Raw genomic sequence first — 18,012 nt, 5'->3', positions numbered from 1 at the left:
GGCACAATTAACACCCAAGGACCACTTTTTCTGCCCCTCTTTGATAGGTGCATACAATTTCAACTTTTGACAGCAGGGCCAATTCTTACTTTCATCAAGAGTACCTCTATAGGGTTGTGGTGTGAAGGCATCACCAACACCCAAAGCCCAATTTTTCAACATCTGTTACTTCTATCCAAAGTCTGCGAAACAGACACCAGAATGTATCCAAAAAATCTCCAATCATGTTCTGAGTGCACTAAACTGTGGCCTCATAATAGAGGCTGGCTCCCCAAACCACTGTTTATAAAATAAAGAAAGCTTGCTGGGGAAATATAATTAAATAATATAAAATACATTTTTGCTGCAGCAGGTTCTATACATGGTACAGATGTGTCACTTTACAGGCAGACTAAGAGGACCCCCTAGGCACTATATTTAAAGGGTAACTAGACTTTTTGTTGGGAAAAAATAGCAAATAACAAAAAACTTTATATAGAGTATACAATTGCAAAACAAGTCATATTGTAATTGAATCACTACGCGCGTAGCATTTCAGCGTGTTTATTTCAATGTTCAGAATAAATTAAAAGTCTGGCCAATGAAATAAATAAACACCCAAACACCAAATGCTGCTAAACTCTGCTAAACTTTCCTAAACTGGTTTGAAAAAACGCATCTTAGGTGAGGTTTTTAACTCTGATTTTCTCCTGTCAGGAGAAACAGTGTTTACAATAAACCAGTGTGCATGAGGTCTAAGGGTGTAGAGGAAAGAACTATATGATTCTAGATGTCCTTAATATAGGAAATGAGGCAGGCTCTAACTCCCTTGCTAAAGCTTCTAACACAGTAAGAAGCAGCACATGCAGCATATAGTGAAATAAAAGCAAGCTGTTTCATTAGAGGAAAGGAGCATGTACAAATGTAAAAGAACTGAGATCCAATGAATAAAAGAGATTCACCAAGAACAGTAAGGGTGTAGGCTGCCCTAGGTAATACCCATATGTTATGCTGAGCGCCCATCATTGAAATAATTGAAATACAATGAATGAAAGGGGTTGGCCAGGGACAGTATGGGCCCATTCACACCAGATACAGTGGGATTCATTTTTGTTGGCACTGCGACTGCACAGGCAGTCCAAAATCCTGACTGTCCTATGGGCATAGTTCATGCGATACAGTGCAGTAAAAAAAGTTCAGCAAGTTTATTTTTTTGCAATCCAAATGCACGGAAATGTGTGAAAATGCATGAAATGAGACATCCAGATCCACCAAATATAATAAAAATGTTGTAAGCACATTGTCTGATGATTTTTTTCATTAATTCTGAATTTATTTAAGCTGATTTTGGTATATTGTTTTATACGTGCAGCCAGTGGTTCACAATTCCATCTAGTGCTGTGTGTTACTGGAACGTGGTCCAAGATCCAACTGTTTACACAAAATTTGATCACAAGGGTATAATATAATAAATACTTTTATTTTGAAAATGTGCAGTATAAGCTAATTTTGTAAGGGTCAGCTATTAATATACCCCATTCTTAACTTTTGGCAGTATTCTAATTTTGGGTTGTTCGTGAATTGTTTAAAGTTTGTAAGTAAACTTATGTTATTTAAGACTGTAGGAATAGTTCTCATTAAATAATATGGTGACAAGCTAGCTACATCCGCTGGAAGTGACATTTATTGTGAATCTATATTTTAGATTTTAGGAAGAATGATTGTCTAAACATATACATTTTACAGAGTCCTTGTTAGTTATGATTTTTACAGCTTTTCTAATTGCCCATTAATAATTGCACATTGCAATGTGTATCAACAAACAAATACAATCACCCATGGATTACTTACTTTTCTATTATATACAGTATCTCACAAAAGAGAGTACACCCCTCACATTTGTGTAAATATTTTATTGTATCTTTTCTCGTGACAACACTGAAGAACACTTTACTACAATTTAAAGTAGTGAGTGTACAGCTTGTATTACAGTGTAAATTTGCTGTCCCCTCAAAATAACTCAGAGCAGAGTAGAGGGGTGACAGTTAGGAGGGGTAGAACGGGACAAGGCAAGGAGGCCGGTCCTGGGCTGGAGCCCCCCAATAGATACGCCCCATTGCATGATGTTGGGGAAACCAGTCAGGGACCAGCATTGTTGGAGCAGAGCGACGCCCCTAGCTGCCAGGGGAAGAACTCCTCCAGTGAGGTCGGGAGAAAGGAAAGGAAAGACAGCTGCTGGTGGTAGGGGACTCAATCATTAGAAGGACAGATAGTGCAATCTGTCACAAAGACCGTGGGCGCTGAACAGTCTGTTGTTACCCGGCGCTTGGGTTCGGCACATTGTGGATCGGATGGACAGATTATTGGGTGGGGCTGGGGAAGACCCAGCTGTCATGGTACACGTGGGTACCATTGACATAGGTAGAGGAAGATGGAGAGTCCTAAATGATTTCAGGGACTTAGGCGCTAAGTTGAGGAGTAGGACATCCAAGGTAGTATTTTCAGAAATACTACCTGTACCTCCAGCCACACCAGAGAGGCAGCGGAAGATTAGGGAAGTTAACAAGTGGCTGAGGAGCTGGTGTAATAAGGAGGGTTTTTGGTTCCTGGAGAACTGGGCCGACTTCTCAGTCGGCCACCAGCTCTATGGTAGGGGGAGGGTTCAGCCGTACTGGGTGCGAAGATGGACGAAAAGTTAGAGGGGCTTTTAAACTAGGTGATGGGGGGAGGGTACAGATGTAGAATTAGCCAGTGGAAAGCAAGATTCAGAGGGCATAAATGGGGACATTAGCGGTAGGGTGTTCGGAGCTCCGAAACCCAGGGTAGGTATGGGGAAAAATCACAAGAGCAGCCTAAAAACATCTTATGAGGATATATGTAAACGGCCAAAATTACGAGGTTTGTATACCAATGCCAGAAGCCTGGCCAACAAGATGGGAGAGCTGGAGCTGCTAATGTTTGAGGAGGACTTAGATTTTGTGGGAATAACTGAGACTTGGTTTGACAGCTCTCATGACTGGATGGTGACCATTCAGGGATATTCCCTTTATTGCAGAGATAGAGAAGGTAAAAAAGGGGGAGGGGTATGTCTTTATTTCTTTCGGCGTTATCTGTGACTGAGTCTTCTCAAGAGAGGTGGATACCGTTCTCTTCAACCTAAGTCCTCTTGATTGAACAGAGGCCCAGGCTGGGTTTATAGCCACAAGTGGGAGAGACCTTCCATGACAGGAGGTCAATACTAGCTGGTAAGCAGCCAATCTTTGAGGTAGAGGTCTTTTTCACTTGGGATCACAAACCATTCCGGTGATGAATAGTACACTTTGTGATTAAAGGGACTTCGTTTTTCTCACTCTTTGGGATTTCTTTGTCTTCTTTTTTAAGATTTTAGGCGCAACTCTATTTGGACTATAAATGAGAAAGGTGCCATGGGGCAATATCGCCACTCAGAAAGACAAGGGTGAGGGTAGTCACTTGCAAAATGAGGCAACAAGGCCCCCGGGTGGGTCAGTGTGTCACTGAGGTCCACGGAGCATAAGTAACTTAACGCAACATAAAGAACTGCATCAATAGGCTAACATCAGGGATGGCCATATAGCTAGAACTCATGAAAGTGACCCTCAGTCACAGAAGAACAAGCTTCAAGAGGAGGACTCAGGTGGGCATCCCAGCATCACAATCAGTCCGAAGGTGAGCAAACTGATCAATATACCCTATTGGAATTTTTTTTACCAAAAATATGAAGCAGAATACATATTGGCCTAAATTGATGAAGAAATTAGATTTTTTTTATTTTTTTGGATTTGTTTTATAGCAGAAAGTAAACAAAATATATATTTTTTTTTTTCAAAATTTTTGTTTATAGCGCAAAAAAAAACACTGCATAGTTGATCAAATACCACCAAAAGAAAGCTCTATTTATGGGGAAAAAGGACATTGTTTATTTTGGTACAGCGTCCCATGACCATGCAATTGTCAGTGAAAGTAATACAGTGTCAAATCGCAAACAATGGCCTGCTCATGAAGGGAGGTAAATCTTCTGGGTAAATTGTCCTATGAGTTTAGTAAAAAGGAAGGCAATTTTTTGGATCTTACGTTGAGTGATTTTATTAATAGGATAAGCATTAAAACCTATAGTTACATCCCTAATATAGTTGCCACCATCCTGACTGGCTCAATAATGTTCCTAAAGGCCAGTTTCTTCACCTAAGACGAAATTGCAATTTCCTAGATGATTATTACAGACAGGCTGGGATTTTGAAAAACCGATTTGCAGAACAGAGGAATAAGGAAGAGGAATTAGATCCCGTTATATATGAAGGTAGTAGGATTGACAGGCACTTATTATTGGAAAGTAAAGTAAAAATTAAAGACTCTGAAGTCTCTTGCCCATACATTACCAATTATTCAGTTCAGCATAAACAGATTAGAAATATTATCAGCCAAAATTGGGGCATTTTAAGGAGGAACTCCGCTCTCAATACCCTTCTCCCATCTCTCCCACAAGTAATTTTTAGGAGAGCAACCAATCTGAGGAAAAAGCTATTTCTAATGTGCTAGAATCCCCTACCACAATTTAGTTATTTAGGGACATGAAGGGTTTCTATGTGTGCAATAACTACGCGGCTTGCAAGTTGGAAATAGTAAGAAAGAAAAAATGTACTTCTGTCACCTTCATTAGTACAGGAATATAGTACAGGTAATCACATGCAATAGGAAGCATGTGGTCTACTTACTAGATATCACACTGGGTTCCAAGCTCCAGCCGAGGTCATTGCGTGCCATTTGGGATTTTATTATAACGGCGCTGCATACACCTCATTCTTGTAAGTATTCTATACATTTTAAATAATAATTTGCTTATGATGGTTTTACACTATGTTTGATTGCTTGGTGTGTCTTCACGAATTGAGAGAAAGCTATTGTAGGTAGTGTAAATCTATACTAGAATCATGGGGGTAAGTGAGGTCCATCCATAGAAAATGCACAGATGACCTGGTTCCCTATGTGATTTCTTTTCACCCCTGCTATAGTGACTTATTTCCCATATGCTATTTGGATCCACACTTTCTGATTTGAGAGACGGCTAGTGCAAGTGGAGTCGATCAATACCATAATCATAGGAATAGGTGAGATCCATCCATAGAAAACGCACAGATAACCTGGTTCCCTATGTGATGTCTAATTATCCCTGCTCTAGTGACTCATTGCCGTATGGCATTTGGGTCCACACTTTCTGGTAAGCATACCCATACTATTTGTGGTGGCAGGCATTGTCACGCTGGTGTCTGTCGGTGTTTATGGATCGATATTTTACAAAATCACTATGAGGATTCATTTTATGTATGGGTACACATTTGGTGGCCCCTTGTGGATAGATTTGAATTTATCACTACCTTTTCTTTTTTGTGCATTCTATGGATTTGCATTCGACTGTATTTAAAATTTAGCACAGCACTTTCATGCCTGATTTAATACACAATATTTGTCATTTGTGATGCTAGCAGCTTTTAGGAGTCCACTAGTGCAGTCATTTTCTTTACTTATTTATAGTATATTGGACCCTGGCCAAGTACTGACATCACCTGTGCCCCTCTATTTTGTTTGTTTTTATTTCAGCCAATATTTTTATTGCCTTTTGGCACTCGATAATAATGTGATATTATAGGTTTTGGATTTCTGTCATTTGTTTTGTCATTCATTTTGCCTAGCTTGTTTTTCATTGTTGCAATGCGGTAGGATCTGTTGGTTCTATGACTGCAGCTATTTTTATTCACCAATAAAATGGCATCTGCTAAGCTCATTGTAACCTGGTGGTCAAGGGATTGACAATAACTGTGCCTCAAAATTTTTGCTCTTTTTTGTTTTTTACCTTGGATTTTGTTTTTTTGTTTTTTGTCAATACTTGAGGGTTACTGCGTCCTGTGCTCCATGAAATGTAATCTAAGTTTTTTTTGGGTATATGGCTGCCAATACAGAGGTCATTAACAAAATTGTGCCTGTCTACAGACATTGGTGTACCAAATACCCTCTGAGGATGTGCCCTTGCACAAAATGCATTAGGGCTGGATTATATGCTGACATTACGTCACCATCTCTGGAGATCTTAGTAAGTGTATTTGAATTGCTGCTTTTATATGTTGTGTTATCTTTTTAGATGTATGTGATTTTATGGGGATCCTTTACATTTTAATAAATTACTACACTATATGAGACCCTCCATCATGGCTCTATGCGCTGAACACCCTCTTTCCATACAGGACTTGTATGCAAACATTGGAACTTTGGACACCTGTGGACCTATCTAGCAGTTGGATAGTCATGTATGAGAGGCTGTATGAGAGTTTCTATCTGATATTGAAGGGCTGCTTGTTGCTAATGGCAGCATAGAATTCTGTGAGTGCATTATTGGCACTGAGCACAAGTGGTGGTGTGTTAAGATTTAAGGTAGAATATTTTCTTTGTGGACACTGGAAGACACCCCTTTTTATCATTGATATAAATGTTTCTCTCATTGGAATGCACATTACTCTGGGACTATTTTGATTCAATATATCATAACAGGTAATAAAAGTTTATTGCTTTACATATGATTCATATACTCATATTATTGTTTTTCATATACTATATGTAGCTCTACTCCCTTGGGAGCTGCTGGTTACGGGTTCCCCTGAGTTACCATTAGCAACATTTTCCCAAGTGTTTTAGCTCAGTCAGGAAATACTCCAGTAGCTTTGTTTTTTGTGTTTTTATTGAGAAGTTGGGTAGGAGAAGGGAATGAGTGGGATACTCCAACTTATATTACTATGCACAATCTGCTGGGATGACTGAATATTGCTGAATGCGGCAAGGCCGCTGCTTCACCTTGTCAGTAGCGATGAAGAAGTAGTTAATGAGCTATTGAGATAAACTTGACTGTACTGCAGAACACTCTTCAGGGCCCTTCCTGCCACCCCCTTGTCCCTATTCTTCAGGGTTATCTATATGGCACCCCCTTTTCTGTAATACTCTCTGTGTGAGCAAGCTCCTTGATCCCCTGACTTCACTGGGCAGACCCTTATGCAAATCTCCTGGTACTCACAGACACTGTTTTTCCCGAGAGACTCTGCCAGCAGCTCCACTGTCAACACTCTGGATCCTCTGCAGCTCGGTTCCACACCTGGTTCACTAGGCCGACTGCCTAAGACCACCTTCCTCTCACCCTGCAGGAGGAGGGACAGCCGTCCAACTCCTCCTGGGACTCTGCTTCCCACCAAAGACGCCCTGTCACATGTCCCCTCAGTATTTATGATCTATCCAAGGATGCATTGCAGAAATGCCCTCCCACTGGGACTGCCATAAAACCTGATATGTCACTGGCTGGGTTTCCTCCACTGATCAACAAGCTCCCTCATTGGATGCAGTGGGGACACTCCCTCAGACCCAGTGAATTACACCTGGAAACATGTGACAGGCAAACTAATAGATCAGGCTGCCCTGATAATCAGCAGGAGCAATAGATGCTTTTTCCTAGCACCTACCTAGGAAGGTGCTACATTTATATAAGTTTGTATAGAGGCGCTGCACAATATTGTTTATGTTTCAGTTGCGTTTTGTATGTAGATCTATTGCTAGCTGCCTTCTCTATACCTCTAGCGTAGGCTTCTGTTTTACTGCTTGCATTGTCAGTGGAGAGTCTGCGATGCTTTCAACATTGGAGGGAAGGTCTGACTCACCTGTCAGTAACTCAAATAAATGTGAAAGAAACCAGGGTGCGCTAACCATACAATTATGCGGCAGCGCTGAAATGGGGAAAATAAATGTGAAAAAAGGCATATGCCTCATTTGCCATGTAAGTGTGTTTCTTTTTTAAGAACGTTTTTTTAAAAGGATAATGCACTGTTGGCACTTTATATCTTTTGTGAAGGGTGGGGGTTTTGGCATCATGTGCCTCTTTTCTTGTACGGTGATTGGCGGCCTTTTAGATTGTCCTCGGGGTGCAGAGTGATGTGCCCCGAACACTCCCACTCACCATTCCTGTCCTGTGATTGGTCCAGCCTGGACCAATCAGGACGTCCGACGTCGTAGGGGGCGTTACTTGGGCCAGTGTCACTGGCAAGGGCGGACTGACCATTAGAGCGTCGCTCTTTTGACTTTAGAAGAGGAGATGCCACTGCCAGGAGCTGGAGGACAGGAGATAGAGGAGGGACACAGCCTGCAGTGTAGGACCGGCTGCAGCCTGCTTGAAGGTAAGCTGGGGTGAGCTAAACAAGATTGAGGAGAGGAGAGGAGAGGAGAGGATAGGAGCTGTGCTGCCTCTACCTCTCTGTCTCTGAGGCTGTGAGATGGATTCTCTGTGTGAGAAGTGTCACTGCTTCTGGAGGAAGGACATGTTCTGAACTTCTCCCCAAATGTCTTCTACACCTCCCTACTCATAACCTGCCCACCAGTACACAGGCACAGTGTCCTCCTCTCCTGCATTCCCACCTAATGTGTCTGTGAGATTCTAGAGCACTACAAGTTACAGCATGCCAGGAGATGAGGGCAGCAGGAGTGTGTTAGATCAGGCTGATTTTGAGGTGTGTGTATATACTGTGCCTGTGTGTGTATGTGTGTATATACTTTGCATGTGTGTGTATATACTGTGCATGTGTGTGTATATACTGTGCATGTGTGTCTGTGTGTATATACTGTGCATGTGTGTATGTGTTTATATACTGTGCATGTGTGTCTGTGTGTATATACTGTGCATGTGTGTCTGTGTGTATATACTGTGTGCGTGTGCGTGTGCGTGTGCGTGTGCGTGTGTAAACTGTGCATGTGTGTGTGTGTATGTGTATATACTGTGCATTATTAGTATTATTATTATTATTAAGGATTTCTATAGCGCCAATCAGTTTACGCAGAGCTTTACAATATTAGAGAGAGACAGTACATTTACAATACAATAAAATACAAGAGGATTAAGAGGGCCCTGCTCAGAAGAGCTTACAATCTAATGGGGTGGGGCAGGTGTTACAAGAGGTTGTAAGAGTAGGGAATGAGCTGATGGCAGATTAGTTGGCGGTGTGATAGGCTTCCCTGAAGAGATGAATTTTCAGGGATCGCCTGAAAGCAGCTAGAGTAGGGGATAGCCGTACAGGTTGAGGTAGAGCATTCCAGAGATTGGGAGAGGCCCTGGGGGAATCCTGGAGACGAGCATGAGAGGAGGAGACAAGGGAGCTTGAGAGTAGGAGGTCTTGAGAGGAGTGGAGAGGACGGTTTGGGTGATATTTGGAGACAAGATTGGTGATGTAGCTCTGGGCAGAGTTGTGAATGGCTTTGTATGTTGTGGTTAGTATTTTGAATTTAATTCACTGGGCAATCGGGAGCCAGTGTAGGGATTGGCAGAGAGGGGAGGCAGACGCTGAGCAGTTGGTAAGGTGGATAAGCATGGCAGCAGCATTCTTGATAGACTGAAGAGGGGATAGCCTATGAAGTGGTAGGCCTATGAGAAGGGAGTTGCAATAGTCGAGGCGAGAAATAACAAGGGAGTGAATGAGTAGCTTGGTGGTTTCAGGTAAAAAGGGGCGAATTTTTGAGATGTTGCGGAGGTGAAGTCTACAAGCTTTTGACAATGATTGGATTTGGGGCTGAAAGGACAGGTCAGAGTCCAGGATTACACCTAGTACCCTGGCATGAGAGGAGGGATTGATGGTTGCATAACTAATTTTGATAGAAAAGTCATGGAGGGGGGCACGGGCAAGAGGGAATATTACCAGCTCAGTTTTAGAGAGATTTCGTTTGAGGAAGTGGTGCGACATCCATGTTGATATGTCAGTAAGTAAGTTAGCAATGTGAGAGGAGACTGAAGGAGTGAGGTGAGGAGTAGACAGATAGATTTGAGTGTCATCGGCGTAGAGATGGTATTGGAAACTGTGGGCGGTTATCAAGTGACCCAGGGAGGCAGTGTAGATAGAGAAGAGGAGGAGTCCAAGAACAGAGCCTTGGGGAACCCCCACAGAAAGGGGCAATGGGGAGGAGGAGGTAGAGTTGTGGGTAACACTGAAGGAGCGCTGTGATAGGTAGGAGGAGAACCAAGATAGAGCAGAATCTTGGAGGCCAAGGGAACAGAGTTTATTAAGAAGAAGCGGGTGGTCAACAGTATCAAAGGCCGCAGAAAGGTCAAGTAATAGAAGTATGGAGTAGTGGCCATTGGTTTTAGCAGTTAGTAAATCACTTTTGTGAGTTTTAATAAGGCAGTTTCTGTAGAGTGCTGCGAGCTAAAGCCAGACTGTAAGGGATCAAGAAGGTTATTTTCACTGAGGTGGGAGCTGACACGGTTGTAGACTAAGCGTTCTAGAAGTTTAGAAGTGAATGGGAGCAGTGAAATGGGTCTTAAAGTGTTCAGGTTGGTGGGGTCTAGTTAGGGCTTTTTAAGTATGGGAGTGATCTGGGCATGTTTTAGAGAGGAGGGGAAGGTTCCACTAGAGAGGGAGAGATTGAAGATGTGAGTAAGGGAGCATAGGATAGAGTAAGAGGGTGTCCGTAGTAGTTGTGAGGGAACAGGATCCAGGGAACAGGTGGTTAGGTGGGCATCTGAAAACAGTTTTTTTAACCTCTTCAGTAGTAGCCAGTAGCATGTGTGTGTATACTGTGCATGTGTGTCTGTGTGTATATACTGTGCATGTGTGTGTATATACTGTGCATGTGTGTCTGTGTGTATATACTGTGCATGTGTGTGTGTGTATATACTGTGAATGTGTGCGTGTGTGTATATACTGTGCATGTGTGTATAAACTGTGCATGTATGTGAGTATATACTGTGCATGTGTGTATATACTGTGCATGTTTGTGTCTGTCTGTATATAGTGTGTGTGTGTGTGTGTGTGTGTGTGTGTGTGTGTGTGTGTATACTGTGCATGTGTGTGTGTATATATACTGTGCATGCATACTTCCCAACTTTCTGAGATGAGAATGAGGGACACCTATCAGCAAAAGTATGTAGGCATAGGACACTCCCATTGCTATGCCCCCCTAAAGGAAAATTGTACAAAAAAACAAGATTGATTCAAACCACAAGTGCTGTTTATACCGTTATTATTCCTTTATATTTGATTTTGGAATTTACAAATGCAGAAATTGAGAAATCAGGTGAAAGGTTTAGCACTGGGAAATACTTTTTGATAGATAAGTAGTGCATTTTATATACAAAAATATAGATCAAACCAAAATGAGGGACACATGAGGAGAAAAGAGGGACGGAGGGATTGCTCCAAATCCAGGACAGTCCCTCGAAATCAGGGACAGTTGGGAGCTATATGCATGTGTGTCTGTGTGTATATACTGTGCGTGTGTGTATATACTGTGCATGTGCATGCTGCTCTCTGCATTGAAAGGGGCACGCTGGTCAGTCTGCATTGAAAGGGGGCACACTGGTCAGTCTGCATTGAAAGGGGCACGCTGGTCAGTCTGGATTGAAAGGGGGCACACTGGTCAGTCTGCATTGAAAGGGGGCACGCTTGTCATTCTGCATTGAAAGGGGGCATGCTGGTCAGTCTGCATTGAAAGGGGGCACGCTGGTCATTCTGCATTGAAAGGGGGCACGCTGGTCAGTCTGCATTGAAAGGGGGCACGCTGGTCAGTCTGCATTGAAAGGGGGCACGCTGGTCATTCTGCAATGAAAGGGGGCACGCTGGTCAGTCTGCATTGAAAGGGGGCACGGCACGCTGGTCAGTCTGCATTGAAAGGGGGCATGGCACGCTGGTCAGTCTGCATTGAAAGGGGGCACGCTGGTCAGTTTGCATTGAAAGGGGGCACGTTGGTCATTCTGCATTGAAAGGGGCACGCTGGTCAGTCTGCATTGAAAAGGGGCATGCTGGTCAGTCTGCATTGAAAGGGGGCATGCTGGTCAGTCTGCATTGAAAGGGGGCATGCTGGTCAGTCTGCATTGAAAGGCAGCACACTGGTCTCTCTGCATTGAAAGGGGGCACGCTGGTCAGTCTGCATTGAAAGGGGGCACGTTGGTCAGTCTGCATTGAAAAGGGGCATGCTGGTCAGTCTGCATTGAAAGGGGGCATGCTGGTCAGTCTGCATTGAAAGGGGGAACGCTGGTTACTCTGTATTGAAAGGGAGCACGCCGGTCATTCTACATTGAAAGAGGGCACGCTGGTCATTCTGCATTGAAAGGGGGCACGCTGGTCAGTCTGCATTGAAAGGGGGCATGCTGGTCATTCAGTATTGAAAGGGGACACGCTGGTCATTCTGCATTGAAAGGGGGCACGCTGGTCTCTCTGCATTGAAAGGGGGCACGCTGGTCAGTCTGCATTAAAAGGGGGGCATGCTGGTCAGTCTGCATTGAAAGGGGGTATGCTGGTCATTCTGCATTGAAAGGGGGTATGCTGGTCAGTCTGCATTGAAAGGGGGCACACTGGTCATTCTGCATTGAAAGGGGGCACGCTGGTCAGTCTGCATTGAAAGGGGGGGGCACTGGTAATTCTGCATTGGATGGAGGCACGCTGCTCAGTCTGCAATGAAAGGGGGCATGCTGGTCTCTCTGCATTGAAAGAGGGCACGCTGGTCAGTCTGCATTGAAAGGGAGCATGCTGGTCAGTCTGCATTGAAAGGAGGCACGCTGGTCATTCTGCATTGAAAGGGGGTATGCTGGTCATTCAGCATTGAAAGGGGACACGCTGGTCTCTCTGCATTAAAAGGGGGCACGCTGGTCTCTCTGCATTGAAAGGGGGTACGCTGGTCATTCTGTATTGAAAGGGGGCACGCTGGTCATTCTGCATTGAAAGGGGCACGCTGGTCATTCTGCATTGAAAGGGGGCACGCTGGTCTCTCTGCATTGAAAGGGGGTACGGCACACTGGTCATTCTGTATTGAAAGGGGGCACGCTGGTCATTCTGCATTGAAAGGGGGCACGCTGGTCATCCTGCATTGAAAGGTGGTACGCTGGTCTCTCTGCATTGAAAGGGGGCACGGAGATCTCTCTGCATTGAAAGGGGGCACGCTGGTCATTCTGCATTGAAAGGGGGCACGCTGGTCATTCTGCATTGAAAGGGGGCACGCTGGTCTCTCTGCATTGTAGGGGGACACACTGGTCACTCTGCATTGAAAGGGGCACGCTGGTCATTCTGCATTGAAGGGGGCCATGCTGGTCATTCTTCTTTGAAAGGGGCACGCTGGTCATTCTGCATTGAAAGGGGGCACGCTGGTCATTCTGCATTGAAAGGGGGCACGCTGGTGTCTCTGCATTGTAGGGGGACATGCTGGTCACTCTGCATTGAAAGGGGCACGCTGGTCATTCTGCATTGAAGGGGGCCATGCTGGTCATTCTTCATTGAAAGGGGCACGCTGGTCATTCTGCATTGAAAGGGGGCACGCTGGTCTCTCTGCATTGAAAGGGGGCACGGAGATCTCTCTGCATTGAAAGAAGGCACGGTGGTCATTCTGCATTGAAAGGGGGTACGCTGGTCTCTCTGCATTGAAAGGGTGCACACTGGTCATTCTGCATTGAAAGGGGGCACGCTGGTCTCTCTGCATTGAAAGGGGGCATGCTGGTCTCTCTGCATTGAAGGGGGGCATGGCACCCTGGTCATTCTGCATTGAAAGGGGGCAAGCTGGTCATTCTGCATTGAAAGGGGCAACACTGGTCATTCTGTATTGCAAGGGGCATGCTGGTCATTCTGTATTGCAATGGGCACGCTGGTCATTCTGCATTGAAAGGGGGCACACTGGTCATTCTGCATTGAAAGGGGGCACACTGGACTTTCTGCATTAAAAGGGGGCACGCTGGTCTCTCTGCATTGAAAGGAAGCACGTTGGTCTCTCTGCATTGAAGGGGGGAACGGCACGCTGTTCATTCTGCATTGAAAGGGGGCACGCTGGTCATTCTGCATTGAAAGGGGGCACGCTGGTCATCCTGCATTGAAAGGGGGTATGCCGGTCAGTCTGCATTGAAAGGGGGTATGCTGGTTAGTCTGCATTGAATGGGGCACACTGGTCATTCTGCATTGAAAGGGGCATGCTGGTCATTCTGCATTGAAAGGGGGCATGCTGGTCTCTGTGCATTGAGAGGGGGCACGCTGGTCTCTCTGCATTGAAGGGGGGCATGGCACGCTGGTCATTCTGCATTGAAAGGGGGCGCGCTGGTCATTTTGCTTTGAAAGAGGGCACGCTGGTCATTCTGCATTGAAAGGGGACACGCTGGTCTCTCTGCATTGAAAGGGGGAACGCTGGTCATTCTGTATTAAAAGGGGGCACGCTGGTCATTCTGCATTGAAAGTGGGCACACTGGTCTCTCTGCATTGAAAGGGGGCACGATGATCTCTCTGCATTGAAAGGGGGCACGGCACGCTGGTTATTCTGTATTGAAAGGGGGCACGCTGGTCATTCTGCATTAAAAGGAGGCACGCTGGTCTCTCTGCACTGAAAGGGGACACGAAGATCTCTCTGCATTGAAAGGGGGCACGCTGGTCATTCTGCATTGAAAGTGGGCACGCTGGTCATTCTGCATTGAAAGGGGGCACGCTGGTCATTCTGCATTCAAAGGGGGAACGCTGGTCTCTCTGCATTGTAGGGGGACACGCTGGTCACTCAGCATTGAAAGGGGGCACGCTGGTCTCTCTGCATTGAAAGGGGCACCCTGGTCATTCTGCATTGAAAGGGGGCATGCTGTTCATTCTTCATTGAAAGGGGGCACGCTGGTCATTCTGCATTGAAAGGGGGCACGCTGGTCTCTCTGCATTGAAAGGGGGCACGCTGGTCTCTCTGCATTGAAGGGAGGCATGGCGCCCTGGTCATTCTGCATTGAAAGGGGGCACGCTGGTCATTCTGCATTGAAAGGGGGCACGCTGGTCATTCTGCATTGAAAGGGGGCACGCTGGTCTCTCTGCATTGAAAGGGGGCATGGTGATCTCTCTGCATGGAAAGGGGGCACGGAACGCTGGTCATTCTGCATTGAAAGGGTGCACGCTGGTCATTCTGCATTGAAAGGGGGCACGCTGGTCATTCTGAATTGAAAGGGGGCATGCTGGTCATTCTGCATTGAAAGGGGGCGCGCTTGTCATTTTGCATTGAAAGGGGCATGCTGGTAATTCTGCATTGAAAGGGGGCACGCTGGTCTCTCTGCATTGAAAGAGGGCACGCGGGTCTCTCTGCATTGAAGGGGGGCACGCTGGTCTCTCTGCATTGAAGGGGGGCATGGCACACTGGTCATTCTGCATTGAAAGTGGGCGCGCTGGTCATTCTGCTTTGAAAGAGGGCACGCTGGTCATTCTGCATTGAAAGGGGACACGCTGGTCTCTCTGCATTGAAAGGGGGCACGCTGGTCTCTCTGCATTGAAAGGGGGCACGCTGGTCATTCTGTACTGAAAGGGGGCACGCTGGTCATTCTGCATAGAAAAGGGGGCACGCTGGTCTCTCTGCATTGAAAGGGGGCACGATGATCTCTCTGCATTGAAAGGGGGCACGGCACGCTGGTCATTCTGCATTAAAAGGGGGCACGCTGGTCATTCTGCATTGAAAGGGGGCACGCTGGTCATCCTGCATTGAAAGGGGGTACGCTGGTCTCTCTGCATTGAAAGGGGGCACGAAGATCTCTCTGCATTGAAAGGGGGCACGCTGGTCATTCTGCATTGAAAGGGGGCACGCTGGTCATTCTGCATTGAAAGGGGGCACGCTGGTCTCTCTGCATTGTAGGGGGACACACTGGTCACTCTGCATTGAAAGGGGGCACGCTGGTCTCTCTGCATTGAAAGGGGCACCCTGGTCATTCTGCATTGAAAGGGGGCATGCTGGTCATTCTTCATTGAAAGGGGGCACGCTGGTCATTCTGCATTGAAAGGGGGCACGCTGGTCTCTCTGCATTGAAAGGGGGCACGCTGGTCTCTCTGCATTGAAGGGAGGCATGGCACCCTGGTCATTCTGGATTGAAAGGGGGCACGCTGGTCATTCTAAATTGAAAGGGGGCACACTGGTCATTTTGTATAACAAGGGGGCATGCTCGTCATTCTGCATTGAAATGGGCACGCTGGTCATTCTGCATTGAAAGGGGGCACACTGGTCATTCTGCATTGAAAGGGGGCACACTGGTCATTCTGCATTAAAAGGGGGCACGCTGGTCTCTCTGCATTGAAAGGGAGCACGTTGCTCTCTCTGCATTGAAGGGGGGAATGGCACGCTGGTCATTCTGCATTGAAAGGGTTCACGCTGGTCATTCTGCATTGAAAGGGGGCATGCTGGTAATCCTACATTGAAAGGGGGTACGCTGGTCTCTCTGCATTGAAAGGGGTTACGATGATCTCTCTGCATTGAAAGGGGGCACGCTGGTCATTCTGCATTGAAAGTGGGCACGCTGGTCATTCTGCATTGAAAGGGGGCAGGCTGGTCATTCTGCATTGAAAGGGGGAACGCTGGTCTCTCTGCATTGTAGGGGGACACGCTGGTCACTCAGCATTGAAAGGGGGCACGCTGGTCTCTCTGCATTGAAAGGGGCACCCTGGTCATTCTGCATTGAAAGGGGGCATGCTGTTCATTCTTCATTGAAAGGGGGCACGCTGGTCATTCTGCATTGAAAGGGGGCACGCTGGTCTCTCTGCATTGAAAGGGGGCACGCTGGTCTCTCTGCATTGAAGGGAGGCATGGGGCCCTGGTCATTCTGCATTGAAAGGGGGCACGCTGGTCATTCTGCATTGAAAGGGGGCACGCTGGTCATTCTGCATTGAAAGGGGGCACGCTGGTCTCTCTGCATTGAAAGGGGGCATGGTGATCTCTCTGCATGGAAAGGGGGCACGGAACGCTGGTCATTCTGCATTGAAAGGGTGCACGCTGGTCATTCTGCATTGAAAGGGGGCACACTGGTCATTCTGAATTGAAAGGGGGCATGCTGGTCATTCTGCATTGAAAGGGGGCGCGCTTGTCATTTTGCATTGAAAGGGGCATGCTGGTAATTCTGCATTGAAAGGGGGCACGCTGGTCTCTCTGCATTGAAAGAGGGCACGCGGGTCTCTCTGCATTGAAGGGGGGCACGCTGGTCTCTCTGCATTGAAGGGGGGCATGGCACACTGGTCATTCTGCATTGAAAGTGGGCGCACTGGTCATTCTGCTTTGAAAGAGGGCACGCTGGTCATTCTGCATTGAAAGGGGACACGCTGGTCTCTCTGCATTGAAAGGGGGCACGCTGGTCTCTCTGCATTGAAAGGGGGCACGCTGGTCATTCTGTACTGAAAGGGGGCACGCTGGTCATTCTGCATAGAAAAGGGGGCACGCTGGTCTCTCTGCATTGAAAGGGGGCACGATGATCTCTCTGCATTGAAAGGGGGCACGGCACGCTGGTCATTCTGCATTAAAAGGGGGCACGCTGGTCATTCTGCATTGAAAGGGGGCACGCTGGTCATCCTGCATTGAAAGGGGGTACGCTGGTCTCTCTGCATTGAAAGGGGGCATGAAGATCATTCTGCATTGAAAGGGGGCACGCTGGTCATTCTGCATTGAAAGGGGGCACGCTGGTCATTCTGCATTGAAAGGGGGCACGCTGGTCTCTCTGCATTGTAGGGGGACACACTGGTCACTCTGCATTGAAAGGGGGCACGCTGGTCTCTCTGCATTGAAAGGGGCACCCTGGTCATTCTGCATTGAAAGGGGGCATGCTGGTCATTCTTCATTGAAAGGGGGCACGCTGGTCTCTCTGCATTGAAAGGGGGCACGCTGGTCTCTCTGCATTGAAGGGAGGCATGGCACCCTGGTCATTCTGGATTGAAAGGGGGCACGCTGGTCATTCTAAATTGAAAGGGGGCACACTGGTCATTCTGTATAACAAGGGGGCATGCTCGTCATTCTGCATTGAAATGGGCACGCTGGTCATTCTGCATTGAAAGGGGGCACACTGGTCATTCTGCATTGAAAGGGGGCACACTGGTCATTCTGCATTAAAAGGGGGCACGCTGGTCTCTCTGCATTGAAAGGGAGCACGTTGCTCTCTCTGCATTGAAGGGGGGAATGGCACGCTGGTCATTCTGCATTGAAAGGGTTCACGCTGGTCATTCTGCATTGAAAGGGGGCATGCTGGTAATC

The sequence above is a fragment of the Pelophylax lessonae genome, assembly GCF_965119305.1.
Source record: "Pelophylax lessonae genome assembly, chromosome: 10".
Lineage (NCBI taxonomy): Eukaryota > Metazoa > Chordata > Amphibia > Anura > Ranidae > Pelophylax > Pelophylax lessonae.
Note: the sequence above shows the minus strand (reverse complement) of the source record.